General features: G+C 37.2%; 1 protein-coding gene across 8 annotated transcripts in view; it reads left to right on the top strand.

The window, feature by feature from the left end:
- LOC131683786 (calcitonin gene-related peptide type 1 receptor) overlaps positions 1-20,537 on the top strand; it is a 282,470-nt gene that overhangs the window by 221,459 nt on the left and 40,474 nt on the right. The window lies entirely within an intron of this gene.

Here is a 20,537-nt window from a genome sequence, read left to right as displayed (position 1 = left end):
CAAAATAGTGCTTTCTAGCTCACCGTGTCCGCGGGGAGTGCGTCTGAATTATGCTCCCGCAATAAAACAATAAACGGTTCTTTACAGGACCAATTAATTATGTTCTAATAAGAGTTAAACTGAAATTTACATTTTATGGTGTATAACAAATAATTTTCAGAAAGCTATATAAGAAATACGATGTGTGGAAAGAAAGAAAGAGAATTTAAATTATCCTCTCTCGCTCGTTTTCGTGCACTGCTTTTCCATTCCTTTCTGCTGCTAATACCATCATAACTAAAACGAATGTGCGTGTTCCCCCACCATCTCATGGCCAGTGTTGCCACAATTGCATGTCGCTATTACAATTTGAATTATTTTATTGATCCTCTCTAGTATTGATAAAATATAGAACGTGCAAAGTACACTAGTCGCATGCTTTTATTCGAACTTTTTGGCTGCCTCCGTTGATTAACTGCATAAATCGATTTGTTTGTGCAGCTCCTTGCTAGTAGCAAACTAAATAGCCTTTATCAGCGCTAACAAATAACACGAAAGAATTTAAATTTGTGAAAATCTTTTCCTTCCTTCTTTTCAAATCTGCAACATTCTTTGAAAATATTGTTTGAATGTTGTTATTGAAAACTGAACATGCAAGTTTGCTAGCACTGGCCACTAGATTGAAGGCGATGGAAAGACAGAATATTCGTTTTGGTTATGCTAGTATTGGTAGCCGAACGGAAAGGAAAGGCGCAGGAATGGCACGAAAACGAGCGAGAGAGCGATAGTAGTGCTTTCTCGTGTGTTCATATATGAATATTGGTCGGTCGGTTTTACTCATCATTCGTATTCGTTCAAGCACTAGCAAGCAGCCAGTCCACCGAAGGAAAGCAGTTGGCAATAGCGACGGACGGAAAAAGTGCCCCAGCTACTGGTGACTCATCGGAACTGTCGCCCTGCAAGAATTTCGCCCCAACTAAAGGGCAACTAATCCGTAGGCTATCGTTCCAGCGTCTGGTTCGTGAGATTGTACAGGACTGCAAAGTCGAGCTACGCTTACAAAGCTCAATCGTAATGATGCCCCGAGAAGCCAACGATGCCTACTTGGTCGGTTTGTTGGAGGATGCAAAATAGTGCTTTCTGGCTCACCGTGTCCGCGAGGAGTGCGTCTGAATTATGCTCCCGCAATAAAACAGTAAACGGTTCTTTTCAGGACCAATTAATTATGTTCTAATAAGAGTTAAACTGAAATTTACATTTTATGGTGTATAACAAATAATTTTCAGAAAGCTATATAAGAAATACGATGTGTGGAAAGAAAGAAAGAGAATTTAAATTATCCTCTCTCGCTCGTTTTCGTGCACTGCTTTTCCATTCCTTTCTGCTGCTAATACCATCATAACTAAAACGAATGTGTGTGTTCCCCCACCATCTCATGGCCAGTGTTGCCACAATTGCATGTCGCTATTACAATTTGAATTATTTTATTGATCCTCTCTAGTATTGATAAAATATAGAACGTGCAAAGTACACTAGTCGCTTGCTTTTATTCGAACTTTTTGGCAGCCTCCTTTGATTAACTGCATAAATCATTAGATTTAAATTAACGTCTCGAAGTGAAGTCACGATGCTCCGGTTATGTTACAGACATTACCCACCCATCTTTTTTTTTTAGTTTAGTAGAGCGAATACGAACTACTATCGCTCTCTCGCTTGCTCGTTTTCGGGCCATGCGCCTTTTCTTTCTTTTCTGCTACTAATACTAGCATAATCAAAACGAATGTGCGTCTTCCCACCATCCATTTAGTGAGCAGTGTTGGCAAACGCATTTTCAGTTTTTCATCAATAACATTTCAACAATATTTTCAAAGAATGCTGTAGATTCGAAAAAAGAAAAATAGTTGGTGATGGAAAAGAATTTCCAATTAGAATTTTTAACCATAATTATAACGAATCATTTGAAAATTTCACATGCAAACGTAATTTCGTTGCATATCATTAGATTTGGATTAACGTCACAAGTGTAGTTACGACACTCCGGTTATGTCGCAGACATTACCCACCCATCTTTTTTATTGTGACCACGACTAACGGTTTAATATAGACACCCCATTTCAATATTTCTGAAGGAACAGAAGGTCGAGTTTGGAAAGTTTGTAACTTTCATTGTACTTAACCAAATTACACAATGTTCGCACTAATGATTCAGAAATATGACCAGGAATCTTCTATTAGATTTGTAAGTATGTATAATTTACATGAATAAAGAAAAATTGATTTTCAGGAATCAATTATTATCTGTTCTTCCATTGGCCAGTACTACGCGACTTCCTCATGCTAACAATTAATTTCATCGTTAGCCATCTCCCTCACCAAGGCCAACAACGCCAACAAAACCGGTCCTTTTCAGGACCACCATCATTTTTGTAAAGAATAATTTGAAATATTCCTCGCCCAAATCACCTTTTGTCCGAAAATTCCAATGAGTATCAACATATTTGAAGAACGTGTTCTTTATGTATTCTACATCTCTCCGGTTATGTCGCAGACATTACCCACCCATCTTTTTCTCACTTATCTCTATTCTCATCTCTAAACGCTTATGTTTTCTTTCTGGTATCTTAATTTATACAACCCATATCTGACTGACACTTGTTGCACTTCACACTGCTCAGTTTTCACCAATCCTTCTTAACTTTGTTTACAATCCTCTCGGCTGTTACCATACACTAATAACTAGCTGCTAAAGCAAACGATTTTTTTTCTTTTTGATCTTTCTCTTTTTTCACAACATGAGCTGTTATCAATTTGAACTGATCATGTGATTAAAAACAACACCTGTTTTCAACTAGCAACTTGCCTTCCTTCTTTATGTGTTTTGTTGCGAAGTTTCAAAGATTATTTACAATTGAACAATATGTGGTGTATAATAATGGAGGGCTGTCAGGCACAAATCAATATTCAAAATTAAAATAGTCTGGAGAGTACATTCGTAAAATTTATGTTTTACCTAATAATATTTGAACCAATGAACTTCGGCCAAGTTGCGTTCGAAAAAATCATTTTTGCCCTGACGATACTCGACTTGACAAACCCTAGAAACAACTCAACTAGTTGAACAGCGGTGAGCTATATGATCTAGTTGTTATTTAGGTCTAATTAGACCTATAAGTTTATCGTAATCCGCTTGACAAAATTTGGTAAATATGTAGTCGTTTTATTTCAGGAAAAGTTTTTCTTTCCGTGATGATGTAATGAAATTTTCTTTTCGATTGTCGACTATTTTCGCTTTAAAGCGTTATGTACAGACTGATTCGCATACTACCTTACTTTAAGCCGCCCGGCTACTCGACAGTAAACGGCCACTTTCAATATTGTTTTTTTATCAGCTCCTGCTTCATTCTTGTCCATTATGCCATTCGATTGCGAAAATACCGCCCCTTTATAAGATGCCTATTGTAATCCAGCTTAATTGGATTACAATTGACTTCCTTTCCAGTACAAGAAAATTTCACTTTTCGCAACGACGTTCTTTTCACTAGTCAACCACCACCCATCCGTAGGAGAGACGATAAAAAATCTACCGGAAGAGATAATAAGAGCGTAATTTTAACTTTTAAGTCGTCTAATAATTCATCTTTTGAAGTCAACTCAAGACGGCTTGTCAACGAGAAGAAATGAACAAACTCTTAGCGTATTCTTCAAACAGTTTAGTTTCGCCCATTCCTTTTTTATTAGCAGACATCATTAGACAGACACAACACAAGTTTTCCACGCCATAAACTGGCAGAAAAATCACCCCTCGAAACATGTGACTGCTCTCTATTTTAGCACGTTGTGTTTCCTTTCCTGACAAAAGCGCCTTTGCTTCTTTATCCTACTTGGCTTTGACTTGACCTGGCTGTCTGCGGTTATCGATTTTCATTGTTTAGAATTTTGATGTGGATTCCCATTGTTGTTCTGGTACATATACAACGAAACTCGCGAAATGGACTATCATCAAAATTGTACTACCTCTGTGATCTGGCATGTTTTCAAAGACTTGAAGAACTCAGATGGACCCGCTTGAGACTGTAGACGCACGGCAGCGAAACGGGAAAGTGAATGTTAAGTTTCTCAGTTTAGCCACTTTTAACAACAGTGAGGTGGCAACACTTTGGTAAAGTTTTTGCGAAGATTAATCGCGGTGTAGGTAATTTTTGCAAGGCATCTATTAGCCCTGCTGTTCTGCATCGTAATATGCAATTAAAACTTTGTTGTAATTTTGTTCTGTGGAAAAAAGTCTACCGATGACTTGTCAGATTATTGCTCATTATGCGAAATAGCGGGTGATAGCACTAAGAACTTCTGTGTTGCATAGCAATATCTAGCAATGCGAGGAGTGATCACGATTTGCGGATTGTGAGGAAATAAATTTTTGAAGTAAGATTTGAAATATCTTTCACCGCATTAAAATATTAATTTTCGATGTTACAAAAAATCGTCCAATTATTTCAAACTTTTGGTACACAATTATTGAAATAACGAAAGATTCCGCATGATTTAAAAAAAATGATAAAAATTTGGAACACTAATAGTTTATTAAAGTTAATATTGAACATATCGTTAACGTGAAAACGGCTCCGATAAGCTAAAGCACAGAGCTGTGTCAAATAAAAGAAATGAATAAAAAATGCGGAAACAGTCAACTTCAACACTGTTCAACATTAGACCGGGGTTGACAGCACGTTAATAAGAGCAACACTTTTCAGAAAACATGGTGTCAGAAATGACACACTCATATGCCTTCGGGGAAATACATATTTGAGTGTCTTCGCTAAAATCACACGCTCTACTGTATACACAAATCATTGTTTATCTGGAAACAGGGAACTTTTTTCGCGTCTCTTTTAATGTGTCTAAAGAATGAATTCCTTACCCATCAACACCCATTATTCGGGTGGAAATGGAAGCGCACGCGACGGTGACGTTCCGGTGGGTGGTGTTTGTTGGGTGGTTTTGGGTGAACAAATTTTGACTTTTCAACTATAGCATTGGCTTTGGTTGACTCGCTGGGCACATGTTTAACAGCAAACATTCACCGGCTGCTCAAGTTCCCACGTGCGAGCAGTTTTTTTTTTATCTTCAACGGACTGCTCCTCTCCTTTCATTGTTATACGTCTTGAGTTTCCGTTCCGCATCAACTTCCGCTTGAGCGAGTGTGAAAATAGGGTACCACCGGACTGACAACTATTGAAACGCACAGTGGCGTTTCTTCATACAAAACTGTGATAAAATAATAAAAATAAAGTTTCTCACTAATTTTGGCTAACTGAATCCATTTTGGCTATCAGTTTTGAAATCTCATAATTTGTAATCGATGATTTTTATATAAGCCGATTTGAAAGCGTCAACACAAAACTTTGGTCTTATCCAAATTTTTCCCATTTGGGAAAATTACACACTAGCAGGCGTTTGGTTCTTATACCAACTTCGGTTCACATTTCTCGTCGGAAAACAGGTCCTCTGTACTTAATATCGAGACACCATTCACTATAAGCCAGTTGTTTAGTGGCCATACAAGTCATGTGACTTTTTGAATTTTAGTATTTCACTAGCGCCAATTTGGTGCTGATTTGGACTTGTCTAACTAGCATTAACTTGATGATAGTTACTGACAAGATGAAACCGAAATACTAAAAAACCATACATTAGAATATTCGTGTTTCTTGACCTCAACAATATCAAGGTACAATAATGTTGATGTCATAAATGCGCTAGAAAAAAGTTTGGCCCGAACGAGTTAAACATTGATTCAATTTTGTTCATCTGATTCATCTCAACATCTTGAGATGATTTCCCTCGTCCTTAGAGCAAAATTTAAAAAAAGGTGCAGAAGAATACGAGACCTTTCATTTTTGGGGCTTTGTCAGACAGCGTTCCACTGTGCAACGGAAGCATAAAGGAAACTCTGCTATCGAGTTAGACTGATACCGCAAATAAGCGTTAAAAGAGGGGCTCAGTTGCTTGGTGAGCCAATCCACTGCCGGTAATGGCAAATGGAAGAACTCGTTTCGATTTGGAAAGCGGTTTTCGCGAAAAGAATAGTCACCTTGTTTGTGGATGTGAATAGCGGTTCCTAAGGGTCACTGCTCTATATTGTGCGAGTGAGGGTGGACTTAAATTTTGAATTGTTATATTAATCTTCCGAGCGGTGCAATATATGTTCAAGAAATTATATTGAAGTCTGATCAGAAAGCAAATAATCAGATTTGAGTTCAATCATTGCCAAACAAAAAAAATCTCACTGTAAATCTTGAGTTTACTATTTTTATCCTACACATTCAGGAGCCGATCCAGAAAACATTTTCAGGGAGGGTCTGAGGGGAAATACTTCCAAACACAAAGGAAGTACCGCCAAGACTCAAGCGCCCATCACTTCACACTTAATGAGACGTATCCCTGTCATGGTTGCTGTCAAATTAAGTTGTTGCGGAAATTGGCTACATTGACAGCTAACTGTTGCTCGGCAGTTGACGTGCTGAGCTACTGAAATGCGCTATCGGACTCTGTTGGTCATCTTGGTGTTCTTGGGAATGTGAGAGATGATGTTTGGTTTACTGACAACAGGGGCACAGTGGAACGGCGGGCTGTTATTTCCATGTCTTCGGTTTAGTGTTTGAATATCTCATTCTTTTTCAAGACAAGCATTTAATCATGCAACGTATTCTCTTTCGTAGGCAGGTAACAAACTATTCACCTCTGAAGAAATTTCAAATAGTGACTTAGATTCGATTAGAATGGTACAGCATTGCATCACCGTGAGGATTATTTCCACCATCCCCTTTGAAGAATGGAACGATTAAAAATTTGTTGATTTAAATTTAACGTATTTGTTTTTGTTCGTGCATTTGAAAAACTCGCACCTCATTTTGTAACTATGTTGCTTTTAGGAAGGTCTCTTTTATTTTATTTTTACCATTTTCCATTTAGTCGCTGAAATGGAGTCGAAGCAAGAAAAAGAACGGATCAAAAATGACTTTGCAAAATCGCTGAGAGTTGCTGACTGTGACAGGCGTTATTTTGTTCATTTATTTGTTTATCTATTTATTTTTTATTTATTTATTCATTTATTTATGTATTTATTTATTTATTTATTTATTTATTTATTTATTTATTCATTTATTTATTTATTTATTTATTTATTTATTTATTTATTTATTTATTTATTTATTTATTTATTTATTTATTTATTTAACATAATTATATGCACTGATAGGGTGGGAAAAAGCCCAATTTTCATGTTATTCTTAGGTGGGCGCAAAACAACCATCTTTTCAATAACAGACAAATTAGACGAATCTCGCGCCAACTCTAACAAATGTTGGTAGCACCCTCTCAGATTTTAATGAAACTTTCTGTACATGAGAACTTTGTCACAAAAAGCCACTTTGCATACTTTGTTCTTCCAAAAATGATCTAGAGTGTCTTTTGAAAAGGCTCAAACTTTTTTTAAATGGCTGCAGTCTAAAAATTACAAATTCTACAAAAAAGATTGCAGGAGTGATTTTCACAAAATTAGTCAAGTTTTTGAATGAAAATATTGAAAAAATTCTTCATCGATTCCTATGCTGAAAAAAATTGATTTTAAAAATTAAAGACGATTTACACAAATTGAACGAAATCTTGTTCCAAGATAGGTAATTATGTTCTCTACCTACCGCAACAAATTCAAGTTGGGCACTTTCAAGGAAAGAACCTGTTTTAATCCACCTAGTGGTGCAATTGTGCCTTTCTCATTTATCCAAACTATGATTTAATGGCTGGTTATGTTCAATATAACATTGTGGAAATGTCTATTACATTCTTATTACACTTGTTGAGTATTGAGCATATATAAGTGCGCAACTGTTACCAACCTGATAAGCAATATGTTGACACTGACAAACTTGAAATAAACAAAAATATAATATTTAAATAGCTTAATCAGCGTGAGTTCAATGTTGTCTTCATGTTAACTTCATGGTAGAGAAGGGAAGGGATATAATTAGTGGGATGGAGAGGATGCGTCGGGAATCATCTAATGAATGAATGAAGGGAATGCATGTGGGAGGTTGGTCTGAGAGAGTGGTGGAGGTGGAGGGGTAGATGGACGGTTCAAACCGAACTTCATATTGTACCTTCCATTTGAGACTAGGCTAGTGAAATTTGGTTCAGTCGTCACCGAAGTGGCTTTAGATCTGGGATTTGCCCGGAACCTCGGGACTTTCGGAATTATCGTTAGTCGACAATACATTCCAATAATTCTTGATTCGCCATCAGTGGTCTAGGCCTGCGAATCGAAGTAATTTGATGTTCATTTCAATAGATTTTAAACCTATGAAGTAATACGATTGTACCGGTTATATGAGAAATTCCTATGAGACCGCAATAACCAACCTGTAACTCCGGAACCAAAAGTCAGAATTGTATGAAATTCAATAGCAGTTACTGGGGGTATTATATCTCTCATTTTAAATCAAGTTTGTAAACATCGGTAAAGAGTTTGCTGGAAAATAGGTGTTACATTAGCTCGGGAACTTGGCGAGTTCCCATGGGGCATTAAGGTGACCAATGTGGTCAAAACTACTTTAATTGATCATTGGTGTTCTACACCCGCCAATTTAAGTAATGTTGAACGTATTTGAACATGTATTACATCATTTAGACATCATAGGGTTACCAGTATATATGGGAATTTGTTGTGTGACCACACTCTTTAACCTGTAACTCCGGAACTGGAAATCCGATCAACTAAAAATTTAATAGCGTCTTATGGGAGCGTTATACCGTTCATTTGAAACTGAGTTTGTGCAAATCGGTTCAGCTATCTCTGAGAAAATTGAGTCACATTATTTGACACACACAGACATTTTGCGATCTCGACGAACTGAATCGAACGGGATATGATACTCGGCCCTCCGGGCCTCGGTTGAAAAATCAATTTTTGGAGTGATTGCATAGCCTTTCTTTATATGATAAAGGCAAAAATCCAAATTTCAATTTTATTTTAAATTTTGCGCTGTCTGACCCAATCAAGTGGAATTTAAACTAAATAATCAGAAAGGGTTATGAAGCTATATCTAGAGACTAAAGAAGAATATTTTAAGAGCTTCGGTTTATTAAAAAGAAAGAAAAATATATGCCCTGATTTTGTCAATATCCCTATTTTAACAGCTTAAAATTCACCAAAGGGCTTTTAAAAACGGATTTTCACTGTATTAGAATTGTCTAAAGTTGATGCAGGTAATTTTGAAAATTCTGCTAGTTAACTTGAATGCTTATGCTACAGAATTTGCGAAGTTAAATGCTGATGAAGTTCTATCTCTGATAGTCGACACTAAGCTAACAAGGCATCAATGCTTACTAATTTACGAATAAGTAGTAGAAAGGCGTTTTTAATATTTGGCTAGATTATAAAAGAAGCGCTTTTTTCTAAAAATAAGTGTTATACCTAAATCGAAACCACAGCTAAGAAATCAACCTAAGCTAGCCTAAACACACAATTTATAAAATCGTCGATTAAAAACCAACAAACGTACCGAGTTGATAGCTGAAAGTCATAATAAAAATGTCGATAGATTCTATCATCTAATATAAAATTTGTCATAAGAAAAAGTTACAGTTCACAAAAGTACATTGAAATCTAATCCACAAGAACCGAGTTGACGATAATGAAACCGAATAGTTTATTTATGTTCTCATTCGTATTCATCACCAACTATTGGAATAACTTATATCATAAAATGAGTGACAAAATCAATTTATCACTATAAGATGGATTGGTCCGATCTTTTTGATATCAAATTTGAGCAGAGCGACTCCAAATTCACTTATAATGTATGGCTATGAGACGAAATTCTCTAAAAATTGGATTTGGCTGATGAAGAGAATGTAGGTCAAAGGAAAGGGAGGAGGGTGATGTAGAAAGAGATGGTGTGAGGGGAAGTTGAGAGGTAGATGGAGTATGCAACACCCAACCGCATATTATTCCCTCCATTCGAGATTTGGTTTATGAAAATCGGTTCAGTCATCACCGAGTATTCGATGTGACTAATTCTGGAATACGTCCAGATCCCGAAAATTCCGGAAATCTCGATAGTGGACATTATATTCAAAGAATCTTTTATTGGCCATCAGTGATCTTGACTTGAAAATAGAAACTATGTGATCTAGATTTGCAATTAGAAATGGATGTTTAACCTTTAAACTATTACGATTGTACTGATTTACATGAGAAATTCCTATGTGGCCACAATAACTCCGGAACCAAATGTCAGATATGAATGAAATTCAATTGTAGTTCATAGGAGTATTGTATCTTTCACTTGAAACTAAGTTTATAAAAATCGGTCAAGAATTCCCTAAGAAAAAGGTGTGAAGTTAACTTATGTACTTGGAAAGTACCCGGGGGCACCAAGAAGCGTCATAGGTGGCCAATGTGGTCAAAGCTGCATAGAAAGATCATTAGTGACCTAGACCCGCAAATCCGAGTTACGTTGCATCCTTTTTAATATGTGTTGCACCATTTGGACATCATGGTGTTACCATTTTATATGGGAATTTGCTGGGTAACTGCACTTTTCAACCCGTAACTCCGGAACCGGAATTCCTATCGACAAAAAATTTAATAGCAGCTTATGGGAGCGTTATACCTTTCACTTGAAATCAAGTTTGAGAGATTCGGTTCAGCCATCTCTGAGAAAAGTGAGTGAGTTTTGAAAACACACACACACATACAGGCATTTGACAATAACGGCGAACTGGGTCGAAGTCGGTCTCCATTAAAAAGTCTGTTTTCAGAGTGATTGCATATCCTTTCTTTATGAGAAAGGCAAAAAGTTATTGGAAAAAACTTTTCCTTGTCCAAAATGAATTTCTTTTTCAGTGTATTTTTATCGAAAACTAAACCAATGAACGTCATAATCATCTCAGAATCCAAATTCCCAACTGCTAGTTGTCTGATACATGCAAAAGGTATCTGTAACGAATTTGGTATATATTGAGCTTGAGCTTGTGCGACCACCCCTGGCTGCTACTCCGTTATTGATCGGGACTAGCTGAAGTTGCAGGGAATCAGTAGATAATTATGCTTTGGATTAGCGAAACATCTTTCAATGTGCAACTCCTGGTAATCCTAAAGTGTTTCTGATCAATACCAGCGCCGGCCAGGCCCGAACGTAGATCGCGGAAGGAAAGGGAAGGAATTGTTAGTCCGATACTTGCTTTTACTAGATGCCGTATATACTACTGCGCACTCCACAAGTATCACGGGAGGAGGATATTTTTGTTAGTAGAGTATAGAAGTTGGATATACTTCTTCTTTACCGACGCCAGAGAGGTGATTCCACTACCTGACCTAGATATCGATCCACCAATTTCATGGACCGGGGACCAACGGCTTTACTTCCCTTCCGAAGGAAGACGTGACCACAGATTTTTTCACCTCAGAAAAATCTCAACGACCTCGGCTGGAATTCAACCCAGGCCAACTGTAATGAGTGGCGGTCACGCTTACCACTCAACCATCGGCGCCGTCGTAACGAATTTGGTATATATTCATAACAAACTTAAATGTACCCGCCATTAAGCAGTCGAGTAATGTTTGCAAACAGCACGCAGCACGCACAGATCAGTGGTCGTTTGGTTGAGCAGGTGCGGAGTATGAAAAAACACCACACATAAAAAAGGCCCATAGGCCCCCTCGGTTTCCTCGATGCATTAACAATCTTAAAATAATTGTCTGTCAGAGGTTCTTTAGCATTGATGCACGCAATGTGCTTGATAACGTTTGCAATTCCGGGGGGGGGGACAAGGTAGGCCTTTTTCAAAACAAAAAATGAGAATACCTCAAGAACTGTTCGGTTTATCAAATTATTCAGTTCAATAAAATGATGGTTCTATGATGGTAACAATTTTGTGGAAATTAAAAGTTTAAAAATCTTTTTTTCGAGAGTTGTCCTTTTGCAGCTGTAGGCTCAGAATCACGATCGCGTATATCATCGCGAAGGGCTCGAGCATTTGTACGTTAACGTGTTTGCTCGCGTGTGCGTTTGTATGTTGAGTGTGCTAATCTATATGTAACTTCATATGCATAAATTCGATTTTATAGCCGTGTGCCTTTTGCATATTCGCGTGTGTTCTTGGATGATCACGTGTGAACCGTGAATCTGATACTTAATTTTCGGGGTACGGCTTAGATGCTAGAAGAAAGTAAGATCTTCCATATCACTAGAGTTCCCGGTCATGTCGCCATGAAACGTGTTGTCTAGTGGATATCAGCTTTATTTTCTAATTGGTCCAACTGAATGTATGGACCTAAGTTGCTATTTAAAATAATTTCCGGACGTGACCGATTCATAAGTGCTCAAACGTTTATCTTATTACCGGAGTGTTATGAAGTTTGCGCGAACGCGGGTATAGGTATGCGTGGTTGATCGCGAAGGGCTTAAGAGTTCGTATGTTAACGTGTTTGTCGCGTGTGCTCGCATGCAACTCGATTTTGTAACCATGTATCACATATTCGCGTGCGTTCATGGATGGTCACGCGGACCGTTATTCTGATATTTAGTTTACGGTGTACAGTTCACATTCTGACAGTGAGTGAGTTACCTCATATCACTGAAGTTCCCGGTCATGTCACCATGGAACGTGTTGTCCAGTGGATATGAGAGCTTCCTTTTTAATTGGTTTAATTGAAGGCATGGACCTAGTCTGCTCATACTGAAGATATAAACTTCCAGAAGTGACCGATTCATGATCGTGCGAGCGCGGGAGTTGTTAGGTTCACGCTTGAGACCGCGTTTGAAAATTTATAAGCGCTGAGGCGTTCGCTTGATCACCGGGATGTTATAGATAGCGCGTGTAGGTACCGTGGATGATCGCGAAAGGCTCAAGCATTTGTACGTTAACGAGTTCAGAGCTAAACAAGAAAATAAAGAAGTAATAATGGAATATTTGTTTAACGGCATAAACTCTTTTAAATGAGTCTCTTGATTAATAAAAATATACTTAGTTGCTAAATTAGACAATATCTTCTCCCAAACTGAGTTTTATTGGATTCTGAGGTGATTATGACTTTCATTGGTTTAGTTTGCGATAAAAGTATACTAAAAAAATCAGTTTGGACAAGGGAAAGTTTTTTTCAAATAACTTTTTTTCCTTGAAAGTGCCCAACTTGAATTTTTGAAGGTAAGTAGGGAACATAATTACCTATCTTGGAACAAAATTTCATCCAAATCAAAGATGTTTTTTGTAAATCGACTTTAAATTTTTAAAATCGATTTTTTTAGTGTATTACTCGATGAAGAATTTTTTCATTATTTTTATATAAAATTTTGTCTAATTTTGTGAAAATCACTCCTGCAGCATTTTGTAGGATTTGTCATTTTTACACTATAACCATTTGAAAAAAAATGGTAATAAAAAATTTGGACCCTTTTAAAGAACAGTCTAGATCAATCTTGGAAAAACACAATATGTAAAGTGGCTTTTCGTGACAAAGTTCTCATGTACAGAAAGCTTCATTAAAATCTGAGAGGGTGCTGCCAACTCTGAATACGATTTAGCGCGAAATTCGTTAGTTATAAATAACAATACATATGATGAACTAAAGTAAAACATTAGCACATTAAATAAACACATCAAAGCACAGTAGACCGGCTAATCGTATTGATGAAGTGACTGTATGCGGTAATTGGTTCGTTGTATCCAAACAAACTACGATGAAATCTTTGCTGAAGCAGTATTGTATTACGTAATATTCTATTTGGATTCCGGAAACTTACTTATAAAGCTCTGGAGCATCCATTGCACTGTTAATAAGTTATAAGTTAACTCTTATCAGAATTGTACCGTTAATCCTATAATTGAACTGCAACGGGCATAAAATACGATGTAATCATTTGAGATTTTGCCACGTTAATGACAAGCTTATTTCTGCTACACCAATCCACGAAAAATTGCAGTGAACCTTGGCACCAACAGTTCTCTACAGAACGAACTACAAAGTACAGCTTCAAGTTGCAGCCGGCTTCCAGCAGCAATGTGATGCCATTGAAAAATAATAAAAACAGCAGGTAATGCTGCTTTGGCATTACCTAGCTTCCTATCCCTACGCGGAAATGGCTCGGGAATGATATACCCCAACAACGTGCAAGTTGTACCTAAGGACAAAATTCTTCTAAATTCGCCTAAGTGTACATATATACCCAAGTTTTTGAAAAGCTGGAGTTTGTCTTTTCCTTAAAAAACACAAAAACAGCTTTTTTAACCTTTTAAGGCACTCTCTAAACGGACTACTTAAATATCAACTACTACTGCGTTTGTCTTGTTCGAAGGTTTTCTATGTTGGGATAATCTCGATTTTATACAAATTATCTCCTGTCCGAAGCAAAACTGACTCAAGCTCCAACGCGAATCGCAGTCAAAATGTACGAACTCGTACCCCGGTTGGCATCACGGGGAGGTAAGGGTTAGGAGTTTTGTATCAGAGGTGAATGGCGACAAAGTTTGGCCCCATGATGCACAATAATACAGCTTTGCCAATCTCAAATAAAATTTTGATAGAACCCTTTAAAAATCTCAAACTTAGCTCATTTGTTCCATGAACTTTGTATATAACCTCTTACTAGCCTCGACTGAGTTCGTGCTTGTCATGAGAGAGGGGCATCAAAGGTCAGTATAAAAGGTGGAATTGATCAATATTACCGATTTGCCCACACTCACACAACAACGAGCGACACCACCAAATGTCTAATATCAACGGAGAAAAAAGTACTCCACCACGCTTATCCTGGCCACCAACTAGACTCGGACTGCGTTATTCAGTCAGTGATCCTGCTAAATTTTGTCATTGTTTAGAAAAAGTTTTACCCCTTCTACTACGTCTCAGCCCACTTCTCACTACAGTGTTAAATTTTAACGTCTTCGTGTTTTCCTGCAATCGTTTTCCACGAAATCTACTCACAATGCACGGTACACTGCTTTTCACCGCTAATGTCGAGTAAGCTTAGCAAGGCGCTTTGTTTACACCGTGTTTGTGCATGTTTCAAAGTTTCCATGCTCATTTTATACTGCTTACCATAGAGGGGATAATCTGTTGAATACTTGTTTTGCTCCCATGGCGTACACTCACGAGGGAAAACAGTTCCACTTCTATGCACAATTAATGAATGGAATGATAAACCTTTCAGGCAGTGAATTAAATGGAATTTGAAAGCATTGCCCCTTAGTTAGGCAGTCGTGCAGAATACCTTCACATTTTCTCACGCTACGTTACATCAAGGAAATTATTAAAATTTGACCTAATTTTAAATGTTAGAAAATCCAAAGCATACCCCAGTTCCCGATCCACAACACATGTGAAAGCAACATTCAGAGATTTCCACAACATCGTTGACCGGAGCAGTTCAAAGAAGTTGAATCACCAGAGGCGGGTGGGCTAAGGAGTGAAACTTGAGAAACTACTTCTCGGCAAAGAGCGTGTGTACTCACGCTGGGCGCGTATTATTTGTCTTTACTTACACACAACTTCCATAAGCTCGTTGCCACCCTCTCGAGAGGACTGCATAGTTTTACGGGAAGGAACCTACTCAGCAGCAAAGTAACAATGGTACTCCTGTGGCACATATCGGTCTAGCTAGATGGTTTGAGTCACATGTAGGAAGCAAGAAAAAATAAACTACAATAAGTAGGTTATGCAAAGAATATAGGCACTGCACTTACAGCATAGTCACACTTTTAACCAGCTGTAGCTTCATGTCTGGGGAGCCGTTACGCTCTGGACGGACGCATTTCCTTTTTCGACCTGATACTCCAAGAGTTAAAATACATGTTCTGTTCTTACATACAAGGATGTTGGAAAGATACACATTCTTGAGAATTTGAAAGTTTGCTGGCTATTGTTCCACCGTAACGTAACGTGGAATTTTCACGTAGATCATTCTAGATTCTGAGACCAATTCATTTTAAGGGAATAGTGCATAAGAGAATTGTACCTATAGCAAATGTATTGTCCACTGCTAGTCGCGTCTTTCCATGCAGGACTGGAATCTATATTGTACCAAGGTCAATGTACTTATTATTCTTATTTACTACTATTATTAGTTCGTCTATTTTATATAATCCCTCAAAAAATCTATTATTCATTCCACCTTCTGATTACTGTTGGGAAGTTCAAGAGTACAATTTCTCACTTCTAGGACCTACTTTAAGAGGCATCTAGAAGTAAACAGTAATAGGAAGCCATAGACGCAGCTAGTGCTATTAATAAATTTCCTTCGATCAGTGGAATGAAAAATTGTTTTGAATTGAAACATACCGCTAATTAATTTGTTATTCCATAATTAACAACATTTTGAATTTTAATTATACAGGGAATCACTTTGAATAGAAGCCCACTGTCAACAGGTGCGCGTCGGCTTCACGTTTCGCCATCATTACGAACAGAAACAAATCGCTAGCGATAAATCTGCGGCTCAATTGCCTAATGTTGCCTCATTCTATGCATCAATGTGATTTAATGCTAACTAGATGGATCCACTGAGGCAAGGTAATCGGCTTATGACATTCAATTGGCGTTGAATAAAACAGGAATTCACGCCCCCGATTCGAGCCGAACGGTGACATGTTGACCACCACCACCACCACCGTATTACATTGCGTTCCTAACCTATGCCATCCATGGTGGTGGATGGACGGCGATGGTTAGTTGGAATGACGAATCATTAGAATTCTGTCATAAATCATGAACTGCGCCACCATGGGAAAGAGAACCTGACAGAAGGAGCACGCGAACGGAAAAACCGGCAGCCATCCGTCGGACGTGGATTGTATTATAAATGTCCAGTTCAATTAGCATCACATTTATCACTTTGCTTTGCATGTTTTTTCGTCTCCCCCCGCTATGATACCTAATGCTGATATTTGGGGGGACGCCAGTACTTGTGAATGCATTAAGGTGGGCAGATTCTAGTGGAACTGATGGTGTTTTTGGGCACAAGTGCTGATAAAGCTGCGAGATGACAAATGATAGGTTTAACACAATACTATCTTTATTATGGAATGAAATATTCGGGCTTTGTAGGAAATTCTACTATCGTTACCGTTTTTTTTGATCACAATTCCTGTCCCAGACTTGTCTTTTTGTGTCTGAAGTATTGGCTTAATAGCTTGTGATTGACTCATGCAAGTTCTCTTTTAACTCTAAAACTGCGAAGTTATATTCAAATTGCATTTTCCGCTGCTATCCTAAATTATTCCTGTCCTCACCGCATCAGCGGAATCCATTTAGACTAAAATGATCATGCATCTCGGATTATGTGGGACAGTTCCGGATTTTTATGTCTGGTCGCGCATGGTAAAATGTTAAAGAAATTGTCCCGCATTTACCAAAGTTCTGATTTTTATACCAAAATACCCATATTGTACATTCATAACACTAGTTTACAAGAAAAATGAAGCTTCAGGAAAAAGTATTTTTTAGACTAATTTTGGGTCGCTGAACACGAAAACAATTTTTAATTTTTTTTTTTTCAAAGAAGCAATTTTGTGATTTTCTCAAAAAACTCGTTTTCGAGCACTTTTTGTAGTTTTTTGTCAATATTTCTTGTCAAGATCATTCAATTAATTTAGTCAATATGCAGGTTGAAAGGTACCGAGATGCCTTTTTCAAAAACGTATAATATGTGTCGATCATATGTAAAATTTTTAGTGCTGCAATCGACCAAAGTTTTAAAAAAGTGCATTTTTGGCCATTTTTAAAAGTTACTCATTTTTAAATGATTTTTTTTATCGAAAAGCAAATTTTTTTCCGGACCTTTTAGAATCTAAGATGACAAATAATATGTTTATGTTAATTTTAAGCCTAATATCACTAACATCGGATGGAAAATGTTGATGCTATGGCACATTGAGCGAAATGGAAATTTTATGATTTTAGCGTACCCTGCCCTGGTGCGGCGGTTTAGAGGATGTGGCACTGGTCTTATAAGCCAGTCGTCAAATATTCGAGTCCCTATCGGGAAGGAGTCTCAGTGGGATCGTAGTACTAACCACGTAATATTCTGTGAACTGAGAATCTGCTGTGAAGCCTGTTGAAGCAGAAGGCTAAAATTGCTTTAATTCGTAAAATATGTATTCACCACAGACAAAACAAAACTTTTCCAACGATATTTCCACATTTTAAAAAGAGCTCTTAGTAGTACAATGAACAGTTATAATAGTTATAATTATTATAGTTATAGTTATAATAATTATTATATTCTATAACTATCAAGTATAGAAGATTATTTCACCCGAAAGTATGATTGTGCGAAAAATAAAAAGTTACAATTTTCACTCAGTGCTTCATACCATCTACATTTTTCATCCGACTTTTGTGACCATTGGATTAAAATTTATGCAAAAAGATTATTTATCTCATTAGATTCTAAAAGAATTTTCTTCTGTCTTTGATTTTCTATAAAAAAATTACTAGAAATATGCATTTTTTTAAAAAAGGTCGAACATTAGACTTTTTTTGCTTTGGTCGATTGTAATCATAATAAATGTACATTTCTCGACAAACATACGATTACGGCTTAAAAGTCAACTGTCAAAAAAATTCTCTTTGAAAGGAAATTCCAGACAAACCGTTAATGGCTAAGCGCAGTTCATAGCAGTTATTGCAAGAAAAAAACTTTTTTCTTTTGTTTACTTTAAACATCTGTGATTGGCGGGTAACAGTTTGTCTGAAATTTCATTTCAAAGAGAATTTTTACAGTTGGCTTTTAAGCCGTAATCATATGTTTGTCGAGATTTGATCTACGCATATTATACATTTTCGGAAAGGGCACATCAATACCTTTCGAACTGTTTCGATCGCATCCTTGGTTTTCGTATTCAGCGATCCACAATTAACTGAGGAAACACCTTTCGTCTTAGCTTATCGCGATTACCTTAAAATTGTTAAAATCTGTCATATTAGATTCTGAAAATATGAAAAAATATTTTTCTGGAATAAAAAATAGAGCAAAAACAAAAAAAAAACGGTTATTTTTAAACTCGAACTTCTTTGAAAGAGAAATAGATTATTTTCGTATTCAGCGACCCAAAATTAATCTAGAAAACACTTTTTCTCGTAACTTCATTTTTCTTGTAAACTAGTGTAATCTTATTTAAGACCAAAAGAGATATGTGAAAAACAGAGCAATTTTCACTCGGTGCCTAATAACATCACCAGTTTTTGTCGGATTTTCGTGATCTTAGGCTTAAAATTCACGTAAGAAGTTTGCCTGTCACATAGGATTTTAAAAGATTTTTTTGCTGATTTGTTTTTTTATGAAAAATCAACCTAAAATTAGTAATTTTTCCAAACACTACTTTTTTGACTTTGGTTACTCTTAAGCCTAAATTGTTGATATTTTATCCTAACATTTTATACATTTTTGGAATGGGAACATCAATACCTTTCGAATGGTGAGTCGTTTGTGTTAATCGGAAAATTTCTTCCTGAGATATTGGCCAAAAACTGCACAAAGTGCTCAAAAATACCTTTTTTCAAAAATCACAAAAACGGTTCTTTGAAAAAGAAAATGGATATGATTTTCGTGCTCAGCGACCCAAAATTGACTTAGAAAACACCTTTTTTCTTAACTTCATGCAATTAACCCAAAATTTGCAAACTAGTGTAATGCTCAAAATACCCATAAAAGATTTCAGTCGTGCAGCAAAATCTTAAGCGGGGATAATATAATTTTAGAAAGATTAGGGGGGGGGGGGCATTTAGAGCTATTTTATTAGCAGTAATACAGTTTGGGATTTAAAACTAGTAATATCATTCGAGATACTACAGAGTTTAAGTATTTAAGAAGAGCGCTATCGTTATGAGTAGTTGTACAGTTGGGCATTTGTTTAACAACTAAAAATAAAAAATCACAGGGAGGACAAATGTGCTACGGAAGATATGGATGGGAGGGGGAGGGTGAATCCCTTCATTTGGACTTCAGAGACAAGAGAAAGAGGGTGGGCAATGAAAAATTCTTTCATTTTCAGACAATGGGAGATCAACAGCATCGATTCCAATTTCGAACGGCCTTCATAAGGAAGCATCAATAGGGGCGCCAGGTGGTCCCCTTTTCCAGCCGGCAATGGTTCCTCCAAACGATTTCGTAGTACGGCTCAGATGTGGATCGGTAACACGCCGAGTTGCGCGTGTGATGTTTGTGCTATAGGTCCCGTGTTTGTTACTCTTTAATCAGAGATGTTTCGTGTCACCGTGATGGTGTACGGTGCAGGCGGAAGAGGGAACGTTGGAGATGAGCGTCTAACGTGTAGTGATTGAACAGGAACCGATATATCATACGAATGAAATCCCGAACCAGATCCATTTCTCCGAACCAAGGCTTCGTTGATACCCTCGGGAGGATGGAATATAGCCACCTGGTTTAACTCTCCATTCTTCCACGATATTTGCTAACTTTCTTGCGTCCTCTGACGCTATGTATTGAAAAATTCATTTCAGCAGATTGGTAGCGGTAGTAGTATATAAATACACAGAT

Source organism: Topomyia yanbarensis, chromosome 2, assembly GCF_030247195.1.
Source record: "Topomyia yanbarensis strain Yona2022 chromosome 2, ASM3024719v1, whole genome shotgun sequence".
Taxonomy (NCBI): domain Eukaryota; kingdom Metazoa; phylum Arthropoda; class Insecta; order Diptera; family Culicidae; genus Topomyia; species Topomyia yanbarensis.
Note: the sequence above shows the minus strand (reverse complement) of the source record. Positions and strands in the feature narration are given on the sequence as shown.